This window comes from Passer domesticus, chromosome 5 (assembly GCF_036417665.1).
Source record: "Passer domesticus isolate bPasDom1 chromosome 5, bPasDom1.hap1, whole genome shotgun sequence".
Lineage (NCBI taxonomy): Eukaryota > Metazoa > Chordata > Aves > Passeriformes > Passeridae > Passer > Passer domesticus.
In genome coordinates, this window is record NC_087478.1 from 26,147,039 (window position 1) to 26,174,969 (window position 27,931).

The 27,931-nt window shown below is 35.7% G+C and overlaps 2 long non-coding RNA genes across 6 annotated transcripts in view; one reads left to right on the forward strand and one right to left on the reverse strand.

Annotated features, from left to right (window-relative positions):
- Positions 1-2,792: 2,792 nt before the first annotated feature.
- LOC135301889 (uncharacterized) overlaps positions 2,793-27,931 on the forward strand; it is a 94,978-nt gene continuing 69,839 nt past the window's right edge. For both annotated transcript variants that reach the window (XR_010363630.1, XR_010363631.1), the window contains exon 1: positions 2,793-2,999. This is a non-coding gene — a long non-coding RNA (uncharacterized LOC135301889). The remainder of the gene's footprint in view (positions 3,000-27,931) is intronic.
- On the reverse strand, positions 16,518-22,537 carry LOC135301888 (uncharacterized). Of its 4 annotated transcripts, none has more exons than XR_010363627.1 (4): positions 22,226-22,537; positions 20,245-20,302; positions 20,022-20,155; positions 16,518-17,021 (listed from the first exon to the last, which is right to left on the reverse strand). It is a non-coding gene; the product is annotated as an uncharacterized LOC135301888 (long non-coding RNA). The 4 variants fall into 4 exon arrangements; XR_010363629.1 differs by lacking the exon at positions 22,226-22,537 and adding an exon at positions 21,629-22,222; XR_010363628.1 differs by lacking the exon at positions 22,226-22,537 and adding an exon at positions 20,972-22,222.

Genomic DNA, 27,931 nt, shown 5'->3' on the forward strand with positions numbered 1-27,931 from the left:
CCAGTTGTGGTACACACTACTAAATCTCTACTTCTGATACATGTGTCATAGCTGCCTCTCCTCCATCCACCGCAAACTGCCTTGTGTACAATAGTGGGATTCAATCAGTGTGTATACAACCACTTGAAAATAGGTTTCTAGATTTGGGCAGCCCACAAGGCTCTCCTTATATGAGGACTGATCATAGAACCAAAAAATAGTTTGTATTGGAAGCAACCTTTAGATGTCATCTCATCCAACTCTTCCTGCAATAAACAGGAACATCAACTGGATCAGGTTGCTGAAAGTTCTGTCCAGCCTTGAAAGTTTCCATGGATGGAGCAACATTTTCTTTTATAAAGAATGAGGCTTTGTAGCTTATTCTAAGGGAGGTTTTTAAAAGAAACACAAAAATCCAGTCTAATTCTGCCTTGCCTCACTTTTGCAGCTGCTCAAGGAACACACTAACTAGCTTTTTAGATCACTAAAGGTATCTGCCAAAAACCTTTTGTCAGTAAGGAAAATATTCTCTCAGATTGCTCAGTAAATGTTACCACTTGTCAACAGTTTATTACATGAGGCAGAATCTTTCCCCTCAAATATAGCATTGTACTTTCAACATGTCTCAATGTCCATGGACGTTTTAAAAGAGTTATATTTTTCTTTTACTTTGGACCAGTCACTTTTAAAATATTTTCCCACCATACCTTTGCACTGGAAAGAATAAAAAAAAAGTTTCTAATAATTTTAGTAGTGAGGGTCTATCTGTAATAGTCTAAATACAAATTAGAAGCAGAACAGTGTAGGTATTTATATCAAAAATATGACATGGCATGGTTGTATTTCATGGGAAATAACTGGATTGACAATCCAGGAAGGCCTAGGTCATTTCTAATTTTATGAACACATAGTACTAGGAGAGGTATTTTTACTGACTATATTTATTATACTGTACCACTAGGTAGAGCATGTCTTAGCCTAGGTTTATTGTCTTACAGACCTAACAGAATAAAGTATCTCCCACAGGAACTTAATTTATGACCTCAGAACACTCTTTTGCAACAGAATTCAATTTTTTAATACAAATACAAGCAAATCATAGTTACTCTAAAATGTAAAAATTCATAATTAGGTGGTGTGGAATCCTCACTAAAAAATAATGAATCACTACTTTTCACAGAGGCTGATACAAAAACAAGATGCTGATAGAAGCATCATGATTCCTATGAGATGGTAGAGCAAACAAATTTTAAATTGACTGAGATGTCCTGTGAGAATCAGGTTCATGAGAAGATGGTCTGTAGGAAACTAACTAAATTACATCTTTGAAGTTTAAGGAGTTATAACTTCTTCCTTTTATTCCTGATTTTCTCTCCTGGCCTTCTCCCAGTAAACAACTTTAATATGCTATTAGACTGATAACCAAGTCAGATTTACTCATAGACTTCTCAATCTTATTTAATCCCATACAATTGTTTTCTTATAATAAAGAAAAGGAAGTGTTTTTCCCAGTATGTCATGGTTTTAAATGCAGATATGATTTGCCTTGTAGTGAAAATATTATAAAGAAATGACATTTTCTGCCATTGTATTTAAGAACCTACTACATAGTTTGACTTTAGTATTCTGTTTTTATTATTTGGACTAATCTTGTGTTAGCTTGCTTACAAATTTTTGCTTCTACAGAGAGGCTAGTAGGGCTGCAGTGTAATTTCCTTAATTACAGCACTGAATTTTTTCATTGGATTGTTTATGAAGTCATTATCAGACCAATGAAATGTTCAAAGCAAACAGGATTAAAGTTCCGCTGTGCTTCAACAATAAGAAACTTCCTAACCTCCCTTCAGAGCCCACAGTTTTGCCTATCTTCACCATGATTTTGCAAATTGAATTCCGACTCTGACCTTGCATAAGACCAACATTTCCTCTATGAAAGTTTCAACAAATCCATCTCAACTTTTCAGTTCTGACCTTCTCTCTCAGTGGAAGAAAGAACATTTCAAAAAATGTTAAGCAAATACCATGTGAAAATATGGGTGGGTTTTTAGCTTCAAATCAGGCAGAAAGTTGGAGCTTTGACTTTATGGGATGACTTTCTCTAGGACAGATAATGAAACTCAGATAAGGCTCTCCAGCTGCTTGAAATACAAAGGTAAGAACTTTAAACTTTTTTTTTTTTTTTTGACAATATGCCTGTAAAACAGAAAAAAAAAGATTTGCTCTCTATCCATGCTGAAAAGCACTGTTTTCAGGATCTTATTACAGGTACTAAACCACATGATGGTAGTCAGGATGAGTGTGCTCTTGCAACAGAAAAGGCCCATGGACGTGACAGTGTTGGAAAAAATATTCTGCCAAAGGAATTAAAGAGAGAAATAAAACCTTAAACATTTTGTTTTTGAAAAGTCTTGTGATGACTCTCAGTAAAATATGCTTTTATTTCTCATGATTTTAATTTGGGGATTTAAAATTTCTTAGACTTGAACATTTAACAACTTACTTTACCAACTCAGATGTCTACTGTCATATTTAAATGCCACTGATTTTCAGCATACCGTCAGAGACTACTATATCTAGAGGATCAGAATCTATTTTACCTGTGATGTCAGTCCTCTTTCACTTAGGCAAGAACTAAGAGATTTTCTTGCTACTGAACAAACAGTCCAAGTTCACTGTAATTGCAAAGAAGATGAGAGTGTCTGTGTTTGGGAGGAGAGTTAAAGATATTGCAGCTTTTCATGCCAAAAAAAAATCTCCCTCTGTGTGAATTCAGTGCTGCTGGCAAAACCCCAGTCTGAAAAGGATTTCTTACTCACTTAACATTTTCTTCTGGTGTGAAGGAATAATTTCCAACTAAACATCTTATGGAAAGCTGCTTGCTGATTTTGCTAAGCACACTTACTGAAAATTAGTTCTTCTAATTGCCAAAAATACTTATTTTCCAAATGTTTCTACCTTGATTCTAGCCAGCAGGCAAGGCATACACTAATGGGTAGAGGAGGTATGAATCAAACCATGAGGTGAGTTACAACTTTTTATATTGCTTCTGAAATAAATAGATCCTCACAGGTATCAAATAAAATTAAAAATATAGCTCTGTATAAATAATCTGTTAATTAGATGTCTGTTTCTGTTAATTTCCATCAGAATGGAATGTAATGATGAAGTAAAAACTAATTACATGATACATGTAGTCTTGCACTTCTGATTGCACCTCAAATTATTGTGTTAATAATGTACAGATACATGCTTAAAAACTAGTTTTTCAAAAGTAGAATTTACCTGAACTATGTCAAGCTTGAGTTCCAATGCTTCTGAGAGCTATTGAAAAGTATAATATCTCATAACTATATTCTATAGTCTTCTGTTGGAACTATTTTCTTTTCATAAGTGAATGATATTTTTCTCGGATTTTATTAATATCTTTATAACTACTAGAAGGGAAAAGAGTAGCTGAGATTACAGTGCCTCTCACAACTTAAGTTCTCCTCCCCAGAAAGGCTTTATACCCGTTAAAATATTTACACTTAAGTAACAGGGGGAAAAAAAGAAAAAGCATTCTCTGTTTTTACTCTACTATTTTTCTTTCCATGTTGTGGATACCTGGTAACACTTCAGTGGGTGAAAGAGCAGTGGAAACATACACTTTGATTGTGACAAAGTAGCTTAGGATCCAGCCCTATGTAAATGATTGGTTTTATTACCCAATTAATCTACTCCTCCTCTTTGAAAAGGATGACATCCCAGACACAGATTTGTTTTAAAGAAATACAAACAATGATAAAATCTCAAAACTCAGTAAGTACAATATTTTAGGTAATTTCACTTTTTCCCTCTTTTATACTTAACATTAAAGAGATCAATTTTATAATGCATCTCGAGTGTCAGCTAAAGTATATATATATATATAAATATATATAAATTGTTGTGATATATATATGTATATAAGTATGTATTAATACATATATATATACATATATATACATGCAAAGATCTCATTTGTATTGAATTTCATTTTGTGATGCTTTGGTAAAAGTTTGCTTTTTAATCAGCACTGCCAATACTAAAATGACTATTTTAAGTAGCATATAGATGAATGACAGATTTTCCATGGCCAGACTGTGTATTAGCATTTGGATAAAAGCTGATGGTTGCTGGAATTTTGATTTTATTTTGAGACATAATTGTCATGTTTCAAGAAAATTACAATTAAAGACAAGGAATGGTTAAAGATCTCAAGCTAAATTAAGGTTGTTAAGATGTTTAAACTAAAATGTATATACAGAAAAAATAAGAACGCAGTCCTGAAAGTTGTGTGAAACCTCTTCCAGTGACTGCACTCAAATTATATGTCAGATTTACTGGATTAGAACTCTGTGGTAAAGAATCCTCTCTTTGTTTGTTTGTTTGCTTGGTTATTGTTGAATGCAACAACCAAACAAACTTTTTATGCAAGCTTTGAATTTGCATAAATATTTCAATCCAAAACATTTGGGTAAACTACCAAATACCTTCAATTTCCCAATTCTTTCTAAACATCTTTGTTGATCCCCTGACTAGCTACATTAATGAAATTTGAATATATGCCTGGCTACTGTTACCAGTCATTTTATGAATAATATGACTACAAGCAATTAAAATTTTTCATATAAAAAGGAGTTGGCTTAGAATTTGAACTTTCAAATGATTACCAACCAAGTTAAGAAGAAATTTTTTTTTTTAGTACAAGAGTATGGTTAACAGGTGTGTGAAATTGCGTAAAAAGTACTTAAAACAGTACAGGGAGTTAGATGACAGTTTTTCCAATTATTATCTTTCCTCTTCAGAGATGTCTTCTGGAAAGAAAAGGTGATGATGCTCACAGACAATACTGGCAGTGGCCTAAGGAAGGAGAAAAAGCAACAGAAATTCTTGTAAAAAAACGAGCCCAACATGAGAGTCTTTATTCAGAGCGCAGATACAGACTTTTGTCTTTTTACTATCATCCTGTAGAGGTTAGCAAAGTAAAGATTCAGGAAGTAAAGATGAAGGTACGCTGGTTTGGGCTGGGGTAAATTTTCTTCCCAGTGGCTCATATGGGGCTGTGTTTTAGATTTGTGCTGATCACAGGATTGATAAAAAAGAGATGGGTTTTTATTGCTGAGAAGGTCTTAGAGCCAAGGCCTTTTCTGCTTTTCATACTGCCACACTGGGGAGGAGACTGGGGTTTCACAGGAGGCTGACAGGAGACAGTCAGGGCAGGTGACCCAAACTGACCTAAGGGTTATTCTATGTGACATCATGCTCAGTATATAAAGTGGGGGGAAGAAGGAGGAAGCAGGGGGAGCAGTCAGAGTAAAGGCAGTTGTCTTCCCCAGTAACCATTACATGTGACAGGACTCTGCTCTCCTGGGGATGGCTGAACATCTGCCTGCCCATGGGAAGAAGTGAATTAATTCCTTGTTTTGTTTTGCTGTGTGCATGACGTTTGTTCTCCCTATTAAACTGTCTTTATCTCAGCCCACAAGTTTTCTTCCTTTTATCCTTATGATTCAATTCTCTCCTTGATGCTGCTGGTTGTATGAATGGCTGCATGGTACTTGGCTCCTGTCTGGCATTATATCATAACAGAAGGCAAAAGTAGTGTGGAACACACTGACATTTAAAGATATAAGGGATACAAGGGTGCAGAATAAAACCTAGAGCACAGACTTTTGGACTTTGATACTTTCCACACATGCATGGCAGAGGAAGGGATAGTTGCAAGTCTAAAAGTTCAAGAGCAAATTTGCCAGACTGCAGTGACAGAAAAAGCAGAAAAAAACCCCCAAAAACAACAACAAAAAACCCCAAAGCCAACCAACCAACTAAACAAAAACAACAAAAAACCCCAAACAAACAAAAAAACCCCAAAAATTACCCCACTAAAAAAAACCCAAAACCAAAATACCAAAACAAAGCAAAACACAAAACAAAAAAAACCAAAACAAAAAGAAAAGAAAAGAAAAGAAAAGAAAAGAAAAGAAAAGAAAAGAAAAGAAAAGAAAAGAAAAGAAAAGAAAAGAAAAGAAAAGAACCACACACACAAAGCCCAGTAGAGAAAAGAGAAGACAAGAAAAAAAGAAACATAGGGAGGAAAGATCAAATAGCAGAATCATTTGCAGGCAGAATGAGAGAGGGTTAAGAGATAATTGTGCTCCACACAGACAGAAAACAGCAGATATTTGTGACCATGAAAGAAGAAAATCAAAAGACATGTTACCAAAGCATATTCAGGAAATAGAAAGGTTTATCTATCTGTCAGGTACCTGAGAATAGTTCAGTCTATACAAAATGTCAAAATGTCTCACAGACAATTTTTCCTCATAAAGCTTTGCTTTGGTTGCTAAATATATAGTTTACATCAGAATTAATGTCTCTGGCAGATTCCTGTTGAAATAAGTGAAAAGAATGAAGTTCATGTATTCAAATGGAGAAATACAGTGGAATGGAGTGTGCATAGAGGTCTATACCATAGATTTTTAGCAATTTGTTGCAGTAAATGCCAGTGAAATCCATTCTACAAACACAAAAAGTTGCAGAATTTCAGATGGTCATGCACTGACTTTATGGATCTCTGGAAAAAACTTCTGAAGTCACCAAGGATTAATAGCAATTCATGCAGAGAAGAACTAGTCTCACATGGAGGGCTTTATGATAGGAATATTGTGTAACATCCACAGAAAAGGAACTCCTCAAAAGACAGAGACAAATATTATAGCACTCCACTTCGGGATTATGTGGATTATATGTTGCTCACAGATGAGAAGAATTCAAAACTAAGTAATTATGTAAAATTGTATGAAGTAATGTAGAATCCGATGTTGATTCCCCAGGTGCTTTTGCTTTCCTCTTACTTCTCATTACCTTTAAGTTTTGCCTCCTGCTGGAAGTAAACATGATAAGAGTAATCAGCTACTAGTCAAATCCAGAGTGGCAAACAACCATATTCCTACTATAGAACTTTTTACTAAAGAAGGTAACAGATGTATTCAAGTTGCCACATAAAATATAAGAGTTGATGGTGTATTTTTTTCTTTTAAATGTTCACTACAAAAGGGATCATGACAATGGTTTGTAAGCTGAATGATCTGCACCTCATTGTTCATTTTAAGATTTAACAACCTTTTACAGTTGAATCCATCCAACCAACAAACAAACAAAATCTGTTTCTTTTAAAGTGTGCTTTCAAGTTTTCTATTATCACTTGGACACGGAAATAAAACTAACAATTTTAGTACTAGTCATTTCCTCTTCCCCCCCCCCCCCCCCGCCCACCTAGGAAAACCCACAGCACAAGTCTTTTGGGGACTATATGGAATATTGAAATATTTCTGTATTCATAATCCCACAATAAATTCTAATTGAATAATACTATGATGAATGCTACACTGATTTGTCTAAATTCTGTTTTTCTTTAGACAATATTGAAGATCTCTATGAATTTGAACAGAAACATATAGACAGCAGTTTGCAAGGCTTAAGCTTAGTGTACAGAATTTTGCTTCAATGTGCCTTCTAAAATTGACAAAATATTTAACATCACATTTCTTAGAGCAGTTTACACAGAGAAAGATATCCAAAAGAATGTACTTCTGATGAAGGTGACAAGTAATGTAATGAGCTTCCTTAGAAAGAAAAGAAAGTCCTTCAAGGATGAGTGAACCAGCCTAACTTAGATATTTTCTAAGCTCTTTTGAAAGAGGCTTTGTTTCTGTGTTGAGTGTAAAGAAAACACAGTGGGAGAAACAAACCAAGAAAACCAGCCTCTGTGACTAATCTCCTTTGAGTTAAAACATATTGATTCAAAACTTTGTGGTGCAGTGTTTGTTCTCTAGTCAAAGCCTGATATGAGTACCAGAGCAATTCTGCTACAGAATACACATGACTTTGATTAACCATCAAGCTAACAGGGAGAACAATCCCATCCCCTCTAGAGAAGGGGAAAAGAAAACAATTTCTAGAACCTTTCAAATCAGGCAGCTAGTCTCTTCTGTCCTCTAGCTAATAAGCTACTCTCTGCATGAATCCTCTTTTTGACTGGAAGCCTTTTAAATCTGCCAGCTGGAAAACAGGCTTCCATGTGGCTTCTCATCTCTGGCACCTATTTGTCTTGACAAACAGGGCCAGCTGCACATCTGGGTCTTTAAAGAGCTATGTGGCCTCATATATTTGCCCCATGTATATCACTGCAGTTAATGAAGATGTTTTAACACCCCAGCAGAGGATTCACCTAGTGCAGAAACTACACTGTACTTGCACAGGCCTTTCTATAGTTCTCCTTCACGCAGAGTATAACAAGGAGATTTACCTTAAACTTTCAAACCTGTAGACATTCAGCTCATTCGAAAAGACAGTTACAACACACCATCTGTTCTCAGTCAGAGCAAAATCTAAACAGAATAAAAATAACTTAAAAATCATTCTGACATCTCTTGAGGTTGAGCACAGAATTAGACCTCCATGTTATTTACACAGCATTCTGAGGCACGCTGGATGCTTTGTAGTTCAAATGCAATGACATTTTCTCAGACTTTAGAAGATAGTTTAATTTTAAAGTAACTGCAAGTTATAAAAACTGAATAAGGGGAGGAGTGAAGGAGGAAAAATGTTACACTAATATTAAAAAAATTAAAAAGACCCATGCTTTGTAATTTTCCTGTAATAGTTCTGCTCACAATTTTTGTTGTAGTTTATTTTTAACATACTCTCTTCTAGGCTGAAGGTTAAAAAAATGCCCTCTTTATTATGTCCTTCCATGATTTTGTGGCATCCTGAACTGGCATTTCTCTCCCTTCTACTTAATTATCCATAACAGCAGCCTTTCAGTCCCTACTTATATAGCTTTACAAAGCAGACCACTCAGAAAACAATTTGTGGTGTGCATATAGAGAGATAAAAAGAGAGAAACATGCCATATGGGGAAACGTACTCACCGTTTATCTCAGGTTGAGTTTCTTAGCAAATGACAAGACCAGGTTAATAAGAAAACCATACTAAAATACACACAAAGCCGTAAAGATTCAGATTGTCCTTTTTTAATTAGTATTTTCTGTGATTTACTATACTCATAAGAAATGTTACAAGGGGCATCATCACCCTACAAGAGCAAAAGCTGGACAAATGGGACTAGATATGGACTTTTTTCTTAATATGTTAAAAAAATTCGAAAATAAAGGGAAAAATGTTTGAGTGTGATCTATTACACTCAGCATTCAACAAACTAAATTGCCAAAGTAAAGTAGCCAGTCTAAGTCACTGGGCAGCTCCTTTTTTTTATAGTTGAGAAGTTGCAATGCAGAGGATCAGCCCTCTTTTTTGGCAGAGGCTTGTCTTCTTTACTGAGTCTTGGTCTACATATCTGCTTATTTACTTCAGAGATCTATAGTTTTTATTTGTTCATACCAATTGGGCATAAGTCTTACATTTCATGGGGCAGAGGTATTTTACTTACCGGTGTAAATATTGCTTCTAATGCACATTGGGCTTACCTAGTTTGTAGTATACTTGCAAAACGTTGTGAATAATAATATGGATTCATTGAGGTAACTGAAAAAATGAAAGTGCCTACTTTCTACTGAGTATTTTTTTCTGCTTTAAAAATGTTATGCCACTGTACAACAAGTGATACTTCAATGTGTAATCTGTATTCAAAATCTCAACATATGCATAGTTAGCATGAACCTACTTGCTAAGGTGCTCACATTAGAGTTCACAAGATTTAACATCGCATTTGTGTTGATCTTTATGGGACATCAGCTGCTCCTATTCCTCTTTTGACTCTTGGCTGGTAATAAGAATTCAATCCATCAGACGATTTAAAGTGTGCAACAACTCTGCAAAACAGATTGGTTATGCTGGAATGGCTGCCAATAAGGACATGGCCATGAAGTCCTGGTAGATGTTTTATGCTGATATATATATACCTCAGTTCCTATTGTTCACTCTGACATAGTGACCATCACTGTCAGCTTGATCAAATTCACATCAGGGAAGAAAGTGTAGGACTGCTGCACAATGGCATTACTTTTTGTGAAAGGGTGTGTGAGTCATGAGCCAGTGTCTTGAGTCTTACATTATGTATGACACCTGGTACACCTGTAGTGTTACAGTGCATGTTTATAGGAAGTTGTGGAAGACTGGATGACCAAAAGACCAACAATACATACATGATATACCAATCTTCAATATATCAATAGTTTCTAACAACCTAGATTTATATATATCCTCTGTATAAACGGAGAGTTGACCACATGACCATAAAAAAGTTGTGAAACTTGTAAAATGGGAACTCATTGAAAACTTATTTTCTAAAGCAATTTTACAGACTGTGATGAGAAAGTACCTCTTCAGTATTGTTTTCTGCATAGCTTGGTTCAAAATCTCAGTTAATAGAGTATTCTTGACCTGGACAGAAGCTTCTTCAAGAATTAAGTATGTCTGAGAAATTGTAAAGATTCTGTAATAAATATAACAGCAATCCTCTGGCAAAGACTCCTCTTTTACTAAAATATCTTGGTATATGTCAAACAAAGAATATTAAAAGGCAAACTACAGTCTTGTATTTGTGCGGTCTTGTTATATGCATTTGCATGCACACTTAAGCCAGTTGGAAAATTTCACTTCCCTCATTTTAATATCTTGAAAATATTTTTTTTCTTCCACACCGCCCCATCTCCTACACCACCATGACCACCCCCCACCCTGGCCCAGGGAAGGATTTCCAAGTCTTTTACAAAGAACTGAAAACTAAAATACTTTGATCTAGAAATTCCACAGCTGTATTGTCTGGAACTTTTTGTTTAAAGTACCCTATGTTTTAATTTCCATTTTAGTCCCTTCTGCTACTGTCTATAATGCATTTATGCACTTTCTCTTCATTGAGTGTAACAGGTGACATGACCTTACCTATATCACAGGAAAGGAAGTCTGGTGGAGGAGTAGAATGTATGTACAATTACTAATATTTAAAGATCCCTTTCTCCCCCAGCATGGCTCTAAACATATTTCATGACTCAGCTTCAGAAAAGAAAAGGAAAAGAGAGTGAGACATAGATTATATATGAGTATAGATTTACCTTAAAAAATTCACTCCAAAATAAAGGAAAACTCTTCCTTTAAATATGAGATTAAGGTGTGAGAAGAGAATTTATTTTTTTTTTTCTTTTATCTCTCAATGCATTTCACCTAACAGAAAAGTTTAATCTCTCCAGTCTTCTTTCTAACATAGACATAATTTTTAAGAACCTTGAACAGTAAGGTTAAAATGGCCTTTGGCTATAGAGCTATCATGAAATAAGTGACTAATCAGTATTCATTCAACTTTGTTATACATACTCATTGTTACAATACTACTTGCTGTTTCAGTAGTGATATTCAAGCAATGCAATTTACAAGTTATTTATTTCACACATAGTGTTTGCAGCATTACCCAGAACACAGTGACTTTAATTGAACTGTTTCCAAATGTCACCATTTACTAAGGACATGTCAAGAGATAAAGGTGAATGCATGATAGATGAGCAGATATATAGGTGCTTAATTTCCTGCCAAACTGCACTAAAATGTCCCTACAAGTCTCTTCTACCCACTCACCACTTCTGTCTCAATGTACAGAAATTATTAAGATCTACCTCTTCATTCAAAAATGTATCCTCTTTTTTTCCAATTTCCTTTTGTTTCTCTTTTTGATATTCACTTTGTTACAAAAAGACGGGTATCAACCTTTTGAGGAAAGATCTTGACACAAGTCAAACGTGTTTAAAAAAGAAAAACATTCTTTGGGTGAGAAAGACATTAATTTATAGCAGTTTTATTGCAATGAGACAAGACAAATCTTATGAAGTTCATGTTTCCTATGAACTTAAATCTGACATGTAACTCCAAGCACTTTTCTCGGAACAAAGACAAGACATACTTGAACTGTAGGCAAGATCCCCTTACAGTTGATAGTAACAGAATTTTCTAAGTATTGTAGTACCAAAAGAATCAGCTTGCTCCCAAATGGAAAAAAAAATACCCCTAGGAAAAGGAAACATGTCCTTATTTTTCTGTAGAATTACAGTCGTTTTTTCTTACTGGAGAAAAAGGTTTTACTAAACGCAGTGAAATATAGCAAACAAATTGACAATATATTGCTTTCTATGTTCTCCTCACAGATAATATTACAGTTTGAACACATTTGATATTTGAAGTTACTCACCAACTGAAATCCCAATTTATATCTTCATTGTCATAAATTGTATTTAAGTAATCCCATAACGGAGCAAACATATTTGCATAGAAATATCTTTTTAAAAAATTTAAATTGCCATCATAAAGATAATATATTTTTAACTGAAAACTCCATTAGAAACCACAACCCTCAATGTGAGGAGCAGGAGTAATTTGCTCCGCATATTTATCTGTGACATATTGGTTCAGTTCCTCAGGAGTGAGTGAAGTTCTCCAATTTATCAAGAAAAAATTACATATGTAGGTTTCTATTTAATCATCCAATAATTATTTAAAAAAACTCCAAGAAAATATGTTGTGTTTTTTATCCTCGTGATAGATATTGCTACAGATTACAAGAAGCTATGTAGGCAAACAGTGAAGTCAGTTCAAATCCTAAAGAGCTCTCAGTCAAACACTGCTCTTCTGTGACAGCAAAAGAAGGTCCTGTCTGAAGCCATTTTTTTCCTCATCTTTTGTCAGATGAGAAAGTAAACATTAGTCTATTTTCTGGTGTGGTAAATTTAGACAAGAAGGAGAAATGGAGTGACTTCGTGAGGCTGAGGAAAGTTAATGAAATGAAGTGGGAGCATATAGTTAATTTGGCCTAACGAAGAGATCAGTGCTGTAAACATAATTCTGTACATCCATTGTACATAACTGAGTTACTGGGAGAATTTTGTATCCGAAGTTCAAACTGCTTTAGTCAGACAAGAAGCTTTTGTTTGAGAGGTTTCTTTTTCTGACTAAATGAACATAAATTACATTACAAGTAATTGCCACTGAGAATTTTGAAATCACCTTCTATGTGTTTTCTGTAACATTTGCAGAAAATATCCTTTTTCTTTCTGTTAACACTTCTAGTAGTGTTTTCAGCTGATAGAATATCTATTAACATGAACCAATGGAAGGTAGAACACAGCTTTCAAATTCATTTTAATCTTGAGACTTTCCCTTACTGAGTACTTGATTTGAGTGAAACTTTGATTGTAATATTTCAGATTAAATTAAATTTTTTTTGATCTTGGAAAATATTAGTGGTACATACACAAGGACATACCTTTTTGTGGGTTACAGCTTCACATATATGAGCATTGCTACAATGTGTTTGATCTGTTCACATTATTTTAAGTAAACAGTTGAGAAACAGGAGCACTGATCAAATATATGCTAAAGCATATCAATTTCTGCATGAGAATAAGGCTTGCAAGTTGCTACACAAAATTTGTCTTTTGCCCATGGTGTATTTTGCATTCTTAATGCAGGTCATATGTGTCCTGTAAATTTGTCAGTATTTTCATGGGTGCACATTGTACCAAGTATGGCAACTGAATAGTTAGATACAAATTTTTAGATACAAATGTCAGATACAAATTTTTATTTGGATACAAATGAGGGAAACAATCCCTCTCCGTGTCTAGCTCTTTGGTGTAACTAGAAGCACGATTCTTTGGTAAATGAAACTACAAGAGGAATAGAAAATTTCAGGCTTTCCAAAATTAAGTTCCTATGAACACCCATTCTTCTTTACAAGTAAGAAAGATTAGAAGTCACAAGCAAACAAAATCCAGAGATTAGATAGAGAAGAAACAGCCATTAGTAGTACCTTTTGGAAAAAAGTGTATGGCAGCTTGTACAGATATTGTACCGTGGAATGACACCAGGGAAAGTAATGTTCCTTTCTATTCAGTTTTGTATTTAAAAGCTGTGGTTTGATGCTTGCCAGTAATCCGTACATTTATGTCCATGGTACTGTATTAATGAATAGATTCTGAGAATTTAACTTCTGTGGTTCATGTAGTCATAAACTTTAAAACAGATACTAAAGATGTTTAATATTTAAAATATTACATACTTGCCTAAGATTTTAAGAAAGGGTCTTGTTTAAACAGGATAATTATCATACAATCTTAGTTTGGAAAGCAGGGGACCTTAAAAAGATTGCCTTGTTCCAATCCCCCTGTCATGGGCAGAGACACCTTCCACTAGACAGTTTCTCAGTGCCCCATCCAAACTTCCAGAGATGAAGCATCCATAGTTTCTCTGGAAAACTTGTTTCAGTGCCTCACCACCCTCACAGTCAAGAATTTCTTCCCTAATAACTAATCTAAACTTACTCCCTCTGGGTATGAAGCCATGGTCCCTTATCCTATTACTGCATGCCGTTATAAAAAGCTCCTCTCCAGATTTCTCATAGGCCTCCTTCAGGTACTGGAAGGCTGCTCTAAGAGCCTTCTTTCCTCCAGATTGAATATCCCAGTCCTCAGCCTGATTTCATAGGAGAGGTGGTCCAGCCCTCTGATCATCTTGGTGCCTCTCCTCTGGATTCACTCCAGCAAGTTCTTGTCCTCCTTAAGTTGGAGATCCCAAAGCTGGTTGCAGGTGGAGTCTCTCCAGAGCAGAGAAGAGGTGCAGAATCACATCCCTCAACTTGTTGGTCACAGTTCTTTTGATGCAGCAGAGGACACATTTGGCTTTCTGGGTTGTGAGTGCATGTTGCTGGATCATACTGAGCATCTTGTCAACCAACACCCCCAAATCTCTTTCCTCAGAGCTTCTTTCCATCCATTCTTAATTCCCATAATTATATGGGAAACAATTTAGCCTAATACCCTTCTACGACTATTCATAATGGATTAATTGGAAATGTTATTCAAGAGAGTCTGCTTTGAGATTTGCCAAAAGTGAATTTTAATCCAAAATGTGTGGGTGTTACTTTTCTTTTATTGTTTAAATCCCCCATCACATGCCGCTGCATAGCATTATTACCGCTTCTTGCTTCCCAGCAGCAACTTGATGCCATCCAATTCTCCAAGAGAATTTTAAATATTTAGAATACTGTCCAAGTATGAACTCATCTGGAACACCAAGAACTACAATTAAACTAATTAAACTCTTGCAATCTGGCATTTCAAATGATTGCAAATAGGTAGAAACCTTTAGCTGAATGACAAAGTCTGTAACACACTGCATTCCCTTTTGTTAATTGCAGTTTATATTGTCAAGATTTTAATGAGCTGATAAACTTGTTCTCCAGCACTATTCAACAAATTATGTTGTGTTTATAAGTCCACAAATTAGTATACTGAATAAGAAAAAAGCCATTAAATTCATTGCATACTTTTCTTCTACATGTATTGCATGCAAATAAGACCAGCTAGAGGAGATTCTGTTGAAGAGTCATATCTACTGGGGAAAAATTATAATTATTTTTCTCACTTCCATATCTCCTTAAAGTGATATATGTAGGAAAAGTATTGAGACACTAGTTTGCTATTTAGAGCTTGAATAAACAGGAGATAATTTTCTAATGGTTAGAAAGTAAAAAAATGCAAGAAATGGACAAGTCAAAATCAAATAAATTACCAGTCATACATAGCACCAGTACAAGATCGGGCCCTTTGTCATTCAGCTTTATACTCTGTGTCAAGGTCATCCAATACTTATCTCTATATCTGTTAATTTTTTCCACTTTTAAATGGTCACCAATACCATCTCACTTGAGCCCAATATATTCACATCTCATAGCTGAACAAGCTTATTGCTATCAGTTTCTGAGTACTTTGAAAGTGTGAACTGTTCAGTGAGACATAAGCGGTGTGCCAAGAGCCTGAAGCATCAGTTCTGAAAGCACAGGCTGCTTCACTGATCGCCTGCAGAGTCCCAGATGCTGGGTCTGTGTTACTGTGTAGAGCAGCCCTCAGGGTAGCCTCAAGGCCAGAGGAGCTTGCCATCTACCTTGATTGCTTGTTCAGTCATCCCAAAGGCAAGCTCTGGGGCAAACCTGCTGATACTCCTGGATGGCACTGGGAATTGGTGATGTACCCAACGCATCAGCAACAATATTTGCACGTATCATTTAGCTATTCTATTTGCCATTTCATTGACATCAAGTAGGGAAAAAAGAAAATAGTCTGGGGATTATTCCTTGAAGATACCCTCAGGTTCTTCCCAAAAGGACTCAAAATGTTTGCTCTCATAAGGGCAACAGAGACTTTAGGCAACCTTGGTTTATACTGCAGATAAAAGATATAATGAATGCAAAATGGGTACCTTTTGTTTACAGGAAATCTGAAGTCTTCACTTTAGCTACAGGATGGAGGTATCCACAGAATAGATGAGTCTGAAATAATGGAATTATTCCATATAATTAAAAAATGTTATCTTTCTAAAAAACATGGTGCCGTGATTTAAAGACATTTATTCTCAACCCATTGATAATGCATGTATTCCTGGCCTGATAAAGCATAGTGCATAAGTAATGTCAAAATTTAACTACTGATGAAAGCATCATGGTGAGGGTACTCTAAGCTTACGCATTTTATTTCACATGTAAGATAAGATAAGATAGGGGCAGTCATGGAAAACTACTGCAGCTCATACAGTTCTCTTAAGTGCAGCAACACCTTTGCCTGCTCAGATGTGAATTTACCAGACCAAGGAACATGCAGCATTTGGACACTCCACCTTTTGTTTTGCCTCTCTGTGCTCTGAAGTGATACCCTTGCAGTTTCTTTCCTTGCTGTCTCCCCCTATGTCTTCTTTCACAGAAAAAAGCAATGGGACTAGAGTACATTGTTTCCTCTGGAATCAGACTAGGTCAAAAATGCACATGAGCTTCAAACAAACAAACAAAAAAAAGGGATCTGGAAGTGTAGTGTATGTGGTTATGCCGCTAAAAGGCAACAGCTAATTCAAAAAGACAATTCATTAAGTTGATCGCTGCACTCGTTCCATTCCTTCCTTTGTCCTATCCTGTGGAGGGTTCTGTATTCAAAGCATAACTGCAAGGGACAGTCTTCATACTGGACCTTTAAAAAAAAAAAAAGCCAGGCCTCAAACACAACAATTTATAACCAGAATAAGAAGAAAAGGTTTTTTAATGAAAGACAATTTTGGATCACCCATTACTGCCAATGAGAATATCGTGTGGTTAATTTGCATTATGAGACAATAACATGCTACTTTCTTTTATTTTTTTTTTAATTTTATTAAATGCTATTATTGTGGTGCATAATATTTTGGCATCTCTTGGGTATCTAACCCAACACAAAATGGCACTTGATTTAAACTCAGAATATTTGAAATTAGGAAGTTATAAATACTATATCTTAAAAATTACTTACTGAGGATCCAAAACTTTAAGTGTTGCAAGGGAGCTCTTCATAAGTACTTATGAAGTTAAGTGTCCTCTACTCTATTCAATAAATCCTCGTTATAAATAACCTAGCCAATGCTACTGAAATCATTGTGGTTAAACGTACAGGCAACAGATTGTATGTTCAATGGATAGCGAGGTTCACTGCGGCTACAAAAGTAATTGAAGCTCTTGAAGACATGGTTACTTCATTTCTGTTAGAAACTGTCTTGTTACATTGTATCTGGTATCATTTTAAAGAGTCTCTATTTACAAAACTGAATGTTTTAAAAGAGAAATTATACAGATTATTACTGAAGATTGTATCTTCAATATTGGTTGTAATCTCTAAAGCAAAACTTGTGACCCTCTGATGCAAGTTTGAGGCATTCTTCAGCCCTCAAAGCAGAAGCAGTGCTCTTTTTAGCTCTAAAGGGCTGTAGATATGAGCACTGCTTCTCATTCATCCTCTTCTGCCTCAGTTTACATTCTGAGTGATTTTTCCAAGTACATTTAATTGTTTCATCACCATTTGTGAGGCAAATAATTTTAATCAAATTTCTTGTTTTATGCCTGTTCTGATTGTGTATTTTGGCTTCTGATTTTATGGGGTTTTTTATTTGGGTGAGTTTTAATATCATTGAAGGTGTCCTGTTTGTAAAGGACCAGCCAAGCCTCTATTTGGCTCATTTAATTGTCTCTTTGTTGGCCTCACTAATCAGATCTGACTACTTTTACAAGCAGTATCTGTGTCCAAGAAGCAAGAAATACTATCTAGTTTACTTTTGCATAAATTTTTTTGTCAATACCATATCTCTGAAACCATAGCTGCACAGCTGGTATTAGCTGGATCTGTTCTGATCACTTTTCTGTCTTGTTTTTCTCTGAACCCAGACACCAGTTAATGTCCTGAGAATCTCATGTCCCTTTCTCCGGTTAAAGGTGTTCTATTAGTTCTATTGTTTTATGCTGCCAGAATCTCTACAGAGATATTTAGATTTAAAATCCTATTTGCTTTGAACTCAAGGACAACAATTTATTTCCTCAATTGGCCTCATGCAAGTAAAATTCAGAAATATTCTACTAAGGTATATAGCTAGAAGACATGCATCACATAAGCAGAAACACATTAGATGTTCAGACATTTTAACTAGACATGTTTGCAAGCTGCACTTGAATTTGCATATGTTCTGACACCTTGCTTGTGTTTACCACTCAAACATGGTTTCCCTCAAGGCTTGGAGACAACCAGTACTGACTTGCAAACAAAATTATATGTGCAGCCCGGATAGACATATAGTATTAATAAAGGGATTATTTTGCTCTAAAAGAAATTTATATAGTAGGTAAAGTCCTTAAGCCAGTCCTTAGTTTTACTATGTCATCAATACATAATATGACAGGACCAGTATCAAATATAAAATCAATTATGCATGCAGATGAACTTTTAATTTAGTTACCCTGGATTGCAGCAAGGTTAACAGAATTACAATGAAGTTATTACAACTGAAATGAAAATAAGATACATTTTCATATTGCTGGTTTAGAGATCTGGCTTTAGCAGTATTCAAATCCTGCTCCAACTTGATTCATTCACAGAAAATGAGTTCAAAGTAACACCATAAAATGTGTTTGCGCTCTCTTTGGGCTTCATACAGATGCTTTATGGTTTGTTTTAATAACAAACATTTTTACTGTTGTGGTGTGTAATAAATATGATGGACCACATCCTGCTGCCTGCAAGGTATGAGGATGAAGAGGCTCTGCATGAACTCAGGAGATGAGGTATCTTGTGCAAGACTAGAACTCTGGGGTCTATTTGTCTTCATATAAAGCCTGTTTCTGTGTGACAATCAATAGATAATTTTCCCCAGGGGCAAATATTCCTTTATGAACAATTGCCAAGCTTTTATCATAGGATTCATCTCACATGATTAATTTCTCCTCCACTCTTAACAGAATTCAGTACTTCAGTAAAATCAGATACATTTGTGGCATACATTATGTCAAAAGCTGAATTATTATATGTCCTACACGGACATCAGAGGAAGATGTAGGTTAGGATAAATATATGAGCCATCCTATGAAAATTATTATTTTCTTAACTGGAGTGTTGAAGATCCTTAATATAAAGCAGACCCCATTTCTACATAGGGATTTAAGCAAACAGAACATATTGCCTTTGCATGACAAAGTCTTGGTAGCAGGGCAGATTGTAGGGTGGCTTCTGTGAGAAGACTTCAGAAGCTGCCCCTGTGTTGGAAGAAGCTTGATTCAATAGGCTCCAAGATGAGGAGATAGAAGAGTTAAGAACTGAATTGAGCCCAGGAAGAAAGGAGGGATGGGGAAAGAGTTTTTTAGTTAATTATTATTTTTTATCCTACTCTGTTTACCAATAATTGGCAATAAATTCAATTCATCTTCCCAAGCCAAATTTGTTCTGCCTGCAACATTAATGGATATGCCAACTCACTAGCTTATCACTGCATTTTCTCCCTCTGTCTTCTTGATGGAAGAGGAGTAAGAGAGTCACTTGGTGGGCACCTGATGTCCAGTCAAGAACAATCTACCACAGAAAGGTGTCTCACTCTCCTCTAGAAATCTCTCATCCCTTCAGTACTGATTACATATACATCCAGAGAGTGGGGAGGCTTGTTTTTAATGCCCTTCTTACCTTAAAGTTCAGTTCACATGTTTGTCTTCCTAGAAGAATGTGTTGTGTGAAGCATACAAAAAAATTGACTTCCAAATTTTCAATTTTATCACTTTCCTCTGACATCAGGATCACAGAAGAGAATTTGGAATTCACTGAATAAGAGGGGGAAAAAAAAGAAAAGTGAACATGCTATAACCCAATAAGTGAAGAAGTTAACTGGCTTCTGTCTACTCCATCTTACCTAAAGACATTTGAAGATTAGAAGTCGGAATCCTTTTTGCAAGATGAAAGTTATATTCCTTGAAATGTTTAATAAAATACTATGTTGAGATCCCTAAATATATTTTATATTTTCTACAGGAAATTTAAAGGTTTTAGATTCCATTACAAAATACAAGACTGGCATTCAACAAACCAGTTAAGAAGAGCTTAAGAGCCTATTTCAAGACTGATTTGAGAAAATACTAGCTAATCTATCATGTAGCCTGAGATACTTTGGATACTTGAAATAGGATTTATTTGCCTGTCTATTTGTATTTAGTGCCAATTTAGATATGCTAAAGTGTCCCATTTGGTTTCTGTTTGCCTTTCTAAAATGTGTTGAACCATTGTAGCTGATACCATGTATCATATTTGCCAGGCCTAATAGAACAACTTGTACAACTGGACAGCTGAAAATGGGAGATAAATATTTGTTCAGGAAACTGAATCCTACTTTTAGGACCCAAGAGAGAAATTTCTTCAAGCACAGGTAGTTGTGTTTGTAGGATCCTAAAGGTATGTCCATATCTTTGGTAAGTGATGGATCATTTGGTTTATAGTTATCTAGGGATCTAAGCCCAAAGAAACAGACTTCCTTAAATCATGCTTACTTTACTAATACTTAAATTAAGGGTGCAAATTTTCAGCAGATCCCTGCTAAATCACTAAGTATTTAACATATTAGAAAGTCTACCTTTAATATTCACCTTTAGCTAGTTTGTAGATGAAAATAAAATGTCAAGGAGAAGCTCAAACTGTTGGACTTCCATTCAGAGGAATCTTAAAAAGCTGAAGAAAGGGGTAAAGACGAACCCCATGAAGCTGACAAAAGTTTTATGTTCTGTGGCCGGGTCATTACCCTCAGGGCAGGAGCCCAGCAGGGAATGCCGGACGCCGGCCAGGATAGCTCAGCGGGGGGCTCAGGCAGCCTAGGCAAGCTATAGTGATTTGCAGCTCTTAGTGATAATCAGCTCTTTAGTGATCTCCAGCTCTTTAGCTTGCTAGGTGCTGCGGCAGCAGACGCAGAGAGGGAGATATGAGAAGTGCTGTATGGGTTCTGCAGGATTCTTTTATTCGGGGCTCCGCGAAGGATCCAGTGACAGCTCTTCTGCCGAACCGGGCAGAATTAGGGGTTTTTATACCCTACAGGGGTTTTGAAAACTGTCCAATAGTAAGGGTCAGGGGAAAGTGACCTATGGATTTACAGGGAGATAAGCAGGGTCCGAAAGGAGGAAGAGAGGGGCTTGTAAGGCCCAGTCATGCTGACTCGGCATTTCCTAGCTTCAGGCCTCTGATCGCCAAGGCCTTGCAGGCCCTGTGCCTGCTAAAGTGTTCTGTACCTGAAGAGGAATAAATCCACACACCAGTAAACTGTGGAGCTTGATTGTCTGCAAAAGAGCTTTTCAAGAAAGAATCTAGTGTTCCTGGTGGACCATGAATTGACCATGAATCACAAGTGTCCAATGAGTGGAAAAAAAGGGCTACAAGCATCCTAAGCAGGAAAAATATCTCTAGCAGATAAAAAGAGGAGATTCTTCTCCTCTGCTTAGCACTATTGAGAGTGTCCAGCTGTGGGCTCTCTGGCAGAAGAGTCATGTACATACTGGGGACAATCTAGTACAGGAACAGAAAGATATTTATGGGACTGGAGCACCTTTCATGAAAGGGGATCTGAGATATATAGGACAGTTCACTTTGCAGAAGAAGGTTTGGTGGGTGGCCCAGCAAGGGGCTGGTACAAGTCTTCCCAATGTGTATCAATACTTGATGGGAGTGAATGAATAAGTGGGAGCCAGATCCTTCTCAGTGGTGCCAACTGACAGTACAAAAGGCAAGAGATATAAATTGAAAAGCAGCAAAATTTCATATTATCATAAGAATAAACAAGTCCAATGCTGGAAGAGGTTGTCCAGAGAGGCTGTGCATTCCTCAAGATATTCAAAACCTGAGAGGACAGAGACCTGGGCATCCTGGTGTAGTTGATAGTACTCTATGCAAGGGTGTTAGACTCCATGGTGTCCAGAGGCCCATTAGGACCTCAACGATTCCGTGATCCTACTAATCAGATACTTAACAGTGGACTTTTGAACTGAGCCAAATGAAGCCTTAATGGAGAATGTACATTCTCTTATAACCAGCTGAACTACACTAGATTAGTGAATATGCCCTGATGTTTGATCAGTCATCTGTGTTTTAAAACTGTTTCTGTGGGAATGAAAGCAATATTTTAAGAACTTTCATCATTTAAAATATATGGAAAAAAATACTGTAGAGAACAATCTTTCATTGGCAGATGTTGGACTTTGTGACTTATGAAATAATTTTTAAACCGAATTTATTGTTATATCAACCAAAAAAAAAAACCAAAAACCAAAAACCAAAAAAACCCCTCAAACAAACCAACAACTTGCTCTAGTAATTTGTTATACCATGGAGTGGGTCTCTTTAATATTGAAAAACTGTATAAGTAAAGACATCTTGTATTAGTATTAGATCTACATTTATAGTACAATATAGTATTAGACCTACATTTATAGTACAAGTTAGTGCTGTTATGTTTTATATTATACTTGTCTAAGAAAGCTGGGAGGTGTTAATCAACTGAACAATGCTGGTTTAGCAGACATGAGATGATAAAAGGACAGGTTGATAACAATCATTACTTCAGAACTAATAAAATCTGTTGTGTGTAATTTACCTATAAAAGTTAAAGCTCACTGTAATTGGTCTGTCATTTTTTATTACTGCAAAATATGCTCCTGTTCTCATTATAAGAGTTGTTGTTGTAAGGCAGTTTGTAGGTGCTATGGTTGGCTCAGTTTGACTTCTCAGAAAAATTATAGATGTCATCTCTAGGAGAAGATAACCTGAATGGGCCATATATGCTCTTTGTGCAATATCTTCAGGAAGCACACATTACTAGTAGAGAGGATATCAGCCTGAAGTTTCTTAGCTGTGAAAAAGGTATAGGCCATTTCATTGCATATCATTAAAGACGAAGTTAAAATGTTAATATCTGAAAGTTTTAAAGCTAGTTCTTGAGGAACATATGACAGATGGTTATGGTAAGATGAGGGTAATGATGCGAAGTATGTCCTTGGACAAGTTGTCCATTGTATTTCATGGCTGAGAGGTATTACCATTATGTCCTTGTCCTTTCCATTTTTCTCACTTTTGCCTGTGATTTTTGGAAACCACTTCCTTTATTTTAATGCTGTACTGGATAAAAGAAGTCAGAAGAAGCTTCCAGGAGGATGAAGTGAAGGCTAATTATGTGCTGAAAAGAGTGCCACCATAACTAACAAAATAATACAAGGTCTGCTGTTAATAAAATGAGGTCAATTCAGCTGAGGTCAAGACTCAGTTGAATTGGATTACAGCTTCATCACACTCTGGTCAGTTTAAGATGTAGTTGTGAAATAAGAAAATAATTGTTGCAGTAAAATGAAAACACAAGGAAGGAAGTAAAAGAAATTGCCTTTGGATTCAGAGAAGTCATTAAAAACAGGAAAACAAAATACTACATTTTAAGTGTTGCAAATATTTTTTTTTCTATCTTGGGGTTATTAAACTCCAGTACTGACTGCTTGTGACAGTTCAGTAATTATCTGATTGGTGACAAAAATGATAAAAATACTAAAACATTCCTGTTTTCCTACCAAAAAAGTGGCTGATAGACCAAGAAAATAAGGGAATATAATTAGCTGCATGGGTCAGATGCTACGTCTCTTATTTTAGGAAGCAGCACACTAAGCAATTATCTAGTGCTTGTGCTTTTAATCCAGTCAGTACAAGATATATAAGTTTTGAAAACAAAATAGGTGTATTTCATACGACTGTTATTATTGTCACAAAGAATTTATTATAAAATCCTAGAATCATTTAGTTGGAAAAGACATTTAAGATTATTGAGTCCAACTGCTACTTAATACTGCTGTGTCTACCACTAAACCATGTATGTAAGTACTGCATTTACACATCTGTTAAATACCTTCAGGAATGGGGAACCAACCAGTTCCCTGTGCAAAAGTTTCTCACAACTCAGAATTTATCTGTGGAATTTTTTCACCCAGGAAAAAAAAAAAAAAAAGCTAGAACAAATTTCTAAAATTAAAAACACTTGAGTAAAATTAGAATCATCAATGTATATTTGAAGGGGTTTTTGTCCAGGTATGACCTCAAAGCAATTCCTACAGTGGTGGCTGACAAAAACTAGAAAATAAAATTGACTTATGCACGACCTTTCCTTCATGCTTCTACTCCTGGCATGCAAGTATGTTTTGAAGAAAAATACCAGAGGAAGCATTTTGAAGAAAAGTATCAGAGGAGGCAGAGGGTTTTTTTTGGTCCGGCAAGTCTTTGTTAATTGTATAATGATCTGGGAATGTAGGAATTTTATTCTTACCTTCAGATTTTGAACTATTTTATTCTACTTTTTTACAATATGTTTTGGATTAGATATAAGTTGCATTTTACCTTTGATTTTTATTTATAGAATGCTAAATATTTACTAATTACTTAATATGATTTTTACTTGTTTATTATAAGTTTTTACTTTTCCATATAATCACAGGACTTAATATTAAATATGACATTTTCTTACCCTGTTTGCACATCACTTTTGTTCTTCCTCAATTTTAGTTCAATTTCATTTAGTTACACATTTCAGCTGCATTCAGGTATTGATACCTAATAGTGTTTTTCAGTTTCCATTTTTTTGAGGCTTTAATAGCATGTATGTAACTGTCTGCTTGAAGCCAAAGTGGTATTACCTCATTATTGTTTACTGAACATGTTATATTGAAAACAGCAAATATAAGTTTCATTTCTGTGAACTCTGTAAGTGAATGTTAAAGACCCAAGGGCCTAATAAAATTCTTACATGAATCAATGACTTGAGGTTACTTTAGAGATAAAGGTCTTTTCCAACCTAAATAATTCTGTCATTCATTGATTTACAGTAACACCAAACAGTTTTTCTGCCTTCTTGGCTGCTTTCAGAAATCTTTTACCCTTCTTAAATTACATGAAAAAGCATCAAATATTTCTACATCGGTTGCAGTGAAATGAAATTCTTTTACTATGTGTGTAGATTTAGGACCAGTGCCCTTCTCCCATCCTTTCTACTCTCTCCAGGTACAGATTTTCAGTTTTGGATTTGGTACCATTTCTGTAAGGTACCTTGATGGAAAATGTTATCAAACCCCTGCAAACATATGCACTTCTAACAATTAAATCTTCACTACTCTCAAAGTTTAGGGATGTATTAAGACCAACATATTTAATGTGCTTACAACTGTTCTCTGACACATGAGCTCAGGGCACAGTTTTTGTTTCATGTTCTCCAAAACACATGGGTCCATGTTGAGAATGCTCTTTGGGGATTATGATAGCTTTTAAATTTTAAACAGGACAGTGACTGTTGGCATGAGTCACCAGCCACTCCACAGAGTATTCTGACAGTTTATTGGTAAATAGGATCAAGCTCCATTGCCTAGGAATGTTCCCAAAGTATCCACTGACATTTTTTAGAGTATTGTATTGATTTCAGATGGAAAGTATTCTCTCTATATCTCCATTGATTCTTTTCCCTTTTCCATGTCCCACTCCATCTCTCTCTGTCTCTTCTCTCTCTCTCTCTTCTTTTTCTCCCCCTAGCAGTCCTAGAGTTCCAATCTTTACAGTTTGCCTCAAGTTAAATCAGATTTGTCAGCTCATTTTCCTAGTTCTCTCCTGGAGTCTTTTCAAATTGATGTCCTGTTTGATCCTTTCCATCCTTCTGATTTTAACTGGAAGTTAGCAATTTCATATTTGATTACCTTTAGTGTTCCTGGCTGAATATCATCTCTTCATGTCAATGTCTTATTAATCTTTTTATTGGTTTATCTTAATAGTCATTTACTGACAGTTTAATTTGAGACAGTTCCTAAAGTGCTCAAGATTAAAAAAATAGAAAACCACTGTGGAGACACATTAGAACAAATACACTACATTTTTAGCTGTTCTGCTATACACATTTCTTCCTTGAGTGTTTCTTTAGCACTTGTATCATTTTTTGAACCTCATTAAATCTTTGACAGTCTTCCTGTGCCTAAAAATCCTCAATTAGAAGTTTTAATGATGTTAGTCACTCCTAAACACTCATTCAAAATGGCAACATTTAGCTCACCATCACATATTCTCTTTTCTCCTGCTTTCTTCATTCAGACTCAAACTTCATCTTTTGAATAATTGCTGTGAGTTTTTCTTTTGTTGTTTGAAGGGTTTTTCTGTATTTTTTTCCATTATTGTTGCTTTTTGGATGTTATTTTTTTAACATTTCTAACAATTCCCTACATTTAGCTGTTTAATAGCACCTTTTAGCCTTTTAAATCAGTATTCATAGAGCTTGCCTCATGTAATGGTTTTATTTTTCTATACTATCTGAGAGAATTTAGATATTACCTCACTTCTGTTTCTTTCTAACTTTAATTGTAACTATTTTATTTCTATATGTAGGTTTTCTTTCTGAAGTGAAAAATTATAATGGTAGTTTTCTGTTCCATTTTTTATCATGCAAAGCTGTTTAATCTAATATTTTTCAAAGGTGATCTATTTATTGCTTTGCTGGACCCTTTGCGCTAGTAAGTAAGGCACTATAACACCTGAATCTAAGCAACCCAGCATGATATTACACAGGAGTTTAGACTCACAATTCAATGCTAGACTTCTTTTACAACAGATCGAGAACTAAGCATCTCAGAAAATGAATGCTAAAGCTCCCATGATCAAAAAAAGTAATTAAAAATTCCAAACAAACCAAACTAAAGAAAAAGGCTTAATATGGCTGCCTGGCTTAACTTCCCATTTTCTCCTTGCCTGCAGGAGGAATGTGAAGATCTATCAGCCTGCTGAGGTTCCTCCACATTATGTCCTAAAACCAGGGAAAGACTAACATTCTTGGACAGACTTTATCAGCACCAACCCTTTGGGCTTAAAATAGTGATAAAGGAAATTATACTGTCTGTAAAGGAGTTTGGCATTCAAGCTGACTTCAGTTCTTGGCCTTCTCTATCCGGTGGATTTCAAACACATATGAAGTCAGTTGAATATCTTCATCATGAAGTTAACAGAGTACATTCTACTCTGCATCTCAGAGAGGAGCATGTAAAAAACTACTAGGGCTAGACAAGCAAGAAAAAGCATGTGTATCAGGAGAGGCCACTGTGAGTCAGGAAGTCTGCTTCTTGCTCTATTTATACATTTAGGTGCTGCAAGTTAGACCCATATAAGGAATTCTTTTTATAGCTAAAAATTCTCCCAGCTTCTGACCTACTGCAGGGATTTCTGATGTCTGAAATACAGAAACAGGTACCAGTAGCTGTTAACTCCCTTTGAAGCAGCAGCATTTGAAAAGGAGGTTATTTGAAACAGACTGTTGACAGTAAAGAGAAAAGATTTAAAGAAGATTTAATAGTGAGCTGATTCCTCTTTTTTTCTGTCCTCTGCATCCCCACTCCAAGCACAGCTTTTTCTGGCCTACCAGCTGAGAGACTGTCCCAGTTCCTACTTTCATGTTCGTCCCTCCAGAGGAGCTTGGTTCTTTGCACAGATTCATTACAAGGCTGTCTTCTGTTTCACACCTTGTTCAAAGTGCACACTAAGCTAGTATAATAATTTTTTCATCT